At 39.0% G+C, this 5,000-nt stretch overlaps 1 protein-coding gene across 1 annotated transcript in view; it reads left to right on the top strand.

Annotated features, from left to right (window-relative positions):
* The window catches only part of LOC137996785 (protein MMS22-like), a 73,831-nt gene that overhangs the window by 36,349 nt on the left and 32,482 nt on the right, over positions 1–5,000 (top strand). The gene's annotated exons all lie outside the window — the stretch shown is intronic.

Below are 5,000 nucleotides of genomic sequence, written 5' to 3'. Positions count from 1 at the left end.
AAAGATGACGGCCACACCAACGAAAGTGTGTCTCGAAAATAACCATTTCCGCTCTTGTAACGATTTTGCGGTTATTACACCGCGCGCTCGTTCGATGTTTGGGGAGTAAACAAAGAAGTGAGAGTTTTGCTATGGCCACTTCAAAAGGTAACTTTGCACCATCTTAGTGTCCGGTGGCCGCCCACATGCATTGAAAGGATAGAAAATACACTTAGCTATCAAATCTAGTTCACATCTATACTATACTTCAACAATCTCATAGTAACAATTCAATAAAAACCGTAATTAGCAGGAAGTCAAGGCAACCGAAGACAAATTTAGTCAGTGGTCAGAGCGGAATTGAGACCCAGCGCATGTGCATGCAAATCCAACGCCCAAATCGTTTTACGACGCCTTGCTTAATCTCTAACGTTTTTCTTTCGAAAGATGTATCTTTCTTATTGTAGTGAACTTATCTTGATATGTCTTCCAAGCAATTTGGCTGTAAATGCACCGTAAAATTAAACAAAACTTGCATTCGTTTGCTCCTCGACTCGTCTCGTGGGAGAATATCGATTTTTTTTACAATGACTGCAAAATTCTCGCGCGCTCATTGGCTAAATTTTATTGTCAATAAGCGGGCGGACACAAAAATTTATAGTTTATGCGATAATGACGCGATATTGCTCGCGTCATATTGAAGTTTCTCGCATTTTTGTCTCGCGTTCTTCTCGTGCTTTGACCCCTCGGCTTTTTTGTTATTGTAAAAAACAAATTGATCATGCGTCTGTCTTGCTATTGACAATGAATTTCGCCATAACATTGTCAAAGTAGTCTGCCGATCCACTCGGGATCGAGTGGACAGACGCATGAAAAACTGACATCAATTTGTTAAATCGATGGCGTTTAATTTGCAAGACAGGTGCAAAACTTTCGCTTTCGGCTGTCGATCTACAGCCTTCCACGGATAAAACCTGAAATGTAAATTAGTGAAAAATATGCAAAAAAGGCGAGATAAAAATAATAAGAAGAACAAAGTAGAAGTATGAAAAAAAAAAAAGTGGCTATTGTTTAGAAAGAATGCTATACTGATTTGGAGGCTTGGCGCACCTCTGCTACCAAGTATGCTGACAATAATTCTAAGCCGATTCCTAATGAGTATAGCATTCTTTTTAAACAATAGCCACTTTTTTTTATACTTTTACTTTGTTCTTATCATTTTTATCTCGCCTTTCTTTTTTGCATATATTTCACTAATTTACATTTCATGTTTTATCCGTGGAAGGCTGTAGATCGACAGCCGAAAGCTTATGTTCCTTTTTAAAACTCTTAGCTAGAGAACGTTTTTATTGTATTTTATAATTCGTTTTGATGGCGGTTCGTTTAGCACCGTCAACCCTTCGAATAACTTGGCCAGGAATACACAGTGGACCCTTGCCTATTCGAGTTCGAACGCTTCCAACTTTTAGTCTCAATTCTCAACGACGGAGGAGTCGTTTTACGGCAAAACGTACTTCTCGAAGTCGCCAGTAATACACAAAAGGATTTAGGGATGAATTTAGGAAAATCACCGTACTTGTTGTGTAATAAGCGGTAAAGGTGTAATTCCCAATTAAGTTTAGCATGACGTAAGGTATAAAGCAACAGACCATTAATATGTAGACTTGAAATGTGTTGGCCGCAGAATTCTTCAGTCTAATCCGGCTCAAAATATTTCCATTATTCACTTGCGGTTGAATCTGGCAGATCTGTATTTGATGGCGGCGAACAATGAAGTAAATTTTCAGGTAAATGACAAAGTTTGAAAGCAAAACAAATGCGATTATTCCTGGTATCAGAGTCAGTTGCATGAAAGATTCCCAGTGCCAGAAAATTGTCGAGAATGCACCGCACGACCAGATGCTTATCGCCACCACTTTTGCTCGTGAGCTGTTCACGACGGAAGTGTATCTCAAATGTAATTGAAGCGCTAGGAGTCGGTCAAGTCCGATGGCTGTCACGTTGAGAAACGAAATTGTGCAAAGAAAGGAAGATGTTATATTAACAAAGTATTCGCACAGAAACACATACGAAGGCGAAAAGCCATGCACTCCCAAGAGAAGGAAAGCTGTGAACGCCGGCTGTGCTATGAACCCAACGCCAAAATCAGACGCCGCGAGGCTTGCTAGCAAAATGTACGCTGGTAAATGCAAAGAGCGGGTTTTGCAAATTGCGATTAAAATCGCTGAATTTCCCCCTAGTGCTACGAGGCAAGGAAGAACGTTCAACACAGAAATTGCTATTACGGGGAGCTTGTTTTGTGCGAGATGTCTTTGCCGTTGAAGGCACGTAGTATAGTAGTACTCTGTGGCTGAATCAGTCAAGGATAAATACTCGTACGAGAAATTAGTAGCCATTGAAAAAGCGACTTGTACGTTTTGGGAGAGGTTACAAGCCGTCGGTCCTCACACCATGCAGCAAACTACAGCTTCGTTTGCATGAGCTTGAGCACAAGCTCCTTTATTAATCAAAGGTTTTAAAACCGGAACAATACGAAAACTTCCTGTTTTGTTGTTAAGTTTTCTTCCGAGAAAAATCATCAAGTAGTTTTTGTGCCATTCCATTGTCATCTGTATAAATAATCGCGACACGCAGGCTTTGTTTAGTTTTTTTTAATTTAAAGTTAACTTCAGTTCAGATTGCGATCGTATCCGAGTTGTTTTCAAAATGAAATGAAACCCAAATCTTGATTACTTGTCGTGTTATGGATAAATGAAAGATGCTAAGCCAACTTTTTGAAATTCACAGCAGGTGAAATGATGTTTTGAGAATGTCACTACGTAATTACACCTTCCAGTGCAATCGAAAGACTTCTCAACCGCAATATAGTTGCTTAAGTTCATTGTTTAAACTTTCTTTCCATTCATTTTATTTTATTAGTTTTTACCCTGCATTATAAGGCTCACGCAGGCGAAGAATAGTTGCGATGTTGTGACAATAGTGCTGGACATTTCATTAGGTGTTTTAACAGAATGTGTCTAACATTTTTATTTGAAAAATAAAGATGAAAATAGCGAGGAAACCCAAACGAAACCGCGCGGGGCTAATTCACGAGTAATTAGTTTTCCTCTCAAAGTCCAAAAACGGATAAACATTGTTATCCAAGAGATCAAAGCTGGAGTAACTTCCACCTGCTGGTTTCACTGCGGACTAAGATCCGTATTAGACAGCAGTCTTTTTTTTTTTTTTCGGTATTTGCACTCTCTCTTTGGAACAGCTTTACGAGATGTCTTTGTTGGATATGCTTAAGGGGATTGTTTCTTAACCACAGAAAGGTAATGGTGCTAAGGAAGCTTTTTAGTCAAGAGCCCTACAAAAAGGTTACTTGGATGTTTCTTTGAAGTAACTTTTTCATTGGAAATCTGACGTCACTTTAATCAGAAGGCGCATGCGCATCTAGTCCGAATCTTCTGCCGTGAATTTCAGTGAAAAACAGGTAAAAGCTCTCAGGAAACGAAAGTAAGCGGCGGTTTTTTCACCGGATGGGAACCGTCGCGTCATTTTGCGTAAACTGTAGCATGGAATTTCTATTTGGACAAAAAAAGAAGCTGATATTTTGAAAAGTGTATCAAACGAGGGCCTTACGACTTGATGTTTTTTTTTGAGTTATGATTTCTTTTAAAACCCATGCTACAGATTTTGTGTTAGAATGTTCTCATACTGTTGCGTTGGAAATTTGAGAAGAACAGAGTTAATTCGCTGAGTTTTTAGGCATTTACTGTTTTGGTCACTTGATTTACCAAATATGGTTGTGAGTGGAAGCAGACAAAATAATGTTAAATAGAACACACGTGGAAAAAAAGGATAACTGTCGAGTGAAAGGAATTCGAGAAATGACTATTTGAAGGGGTCCATAGCAACGGTTTGCTAGTTAAGAGTCACCCCCCTTAATGAAGGATTTCTTAAATATTGGATCTCTAACTTTGGACTATTTTGAGTCAGATTCTTGTTAGGGCTTCGAGATTACTAAGAAGTCTCTTTCCCGTAATGTGGTGGTTTACGATTAAGAGGCAGAAGGTCCAGGTCAATTTTATTTTAAAATCATAGCAATAGTTTTTTTTTATACAAAGGATACGTTTTTTTACAACCTCTTCCGTGTAGCACGTATATTTCAATGAATATATCTATTGTAGTATAATTTTAAGTGCTATTTTTATTTCCTTATAATCCATCCGGCTGAGCGAACCATCAGATAGTACGCGCGCTTTCATTGGCTAAATTAGCGGGCCGGATTCTACAGTACGGCCCGCTGTACAGCCCGCTAAATTTAAAATTTCGACAAAACGTCATCTAACGAGTTTTCATGTCATTTCTGTTGCATAAACTTTTTCTGAAAACTGTTTGAATCTTGCAAGCAACTATTTCAAACTTAACAGCCAAGAAGATTTAGTTTTTGGGATTTTGGCACGGCATTCTTTGTGGCAGTTGAACCTTCCGCTTCACTTTGACTACTTTCCTTGCCCGCGCGCCGGTTAACCTCAGAGATATAATAAATATCTTACTAACCTCGTTTTCTCGGTCCGTACTGTAAGTTACGGATCCTCGCTTTTTCCCGTTGATTTATGGCCCAAGCGCGAAGGAAGGATGCGGACGTCTATTATAAATGATAGCTGTCGATATTCTTAATTTCTGACTTCAGTTACACGAGATAGTCAATGAAAAAAGTTTATTTAGGGTGAGTCAGTGTCACAAACCATTGACGCTAAGTGCGTCGCGATAGGACACAGTATATTTTAAAATGTCTTTACGAAAAGAGGGTGTGCTACCCACGACAAGAGGCGCCAAAGTTGATCTCAAATGTTCCGTACTAAAAGAACTACCAATCCTTTTGTCGCTTACCTCTAAAACATTGTGCAATGTAACAGATAGTGGATTTACTTTTTGTGATCATTATCCGAAAAATTGAGGCAATGACAAGAGGAATTAGCCGAATGCTTTGCCTTGTCCTGTCACAAGAACCTCATCCAATACTACCAACTTAC

The sequence above is a fragment of the Montipora foliosa genome, chromosome 3, assembly GCF_036669935.1.
Source record: "Montipora foliosa isolate CH-2021 chromosome 3, ASM3666993v2, whole genome shotgun sequence".
Classification (NCBI taxonomy): Eukaryota; Metazoa; Cnidaria; class Anthozoa; order Scleractinia; family Acroporidae; genus Montipora; species Montipora foliosa.
Note: the sequence above shows the minus strand (reverse complement) of the source record. Positions and strands in the feature narration are given on the sequence as shown.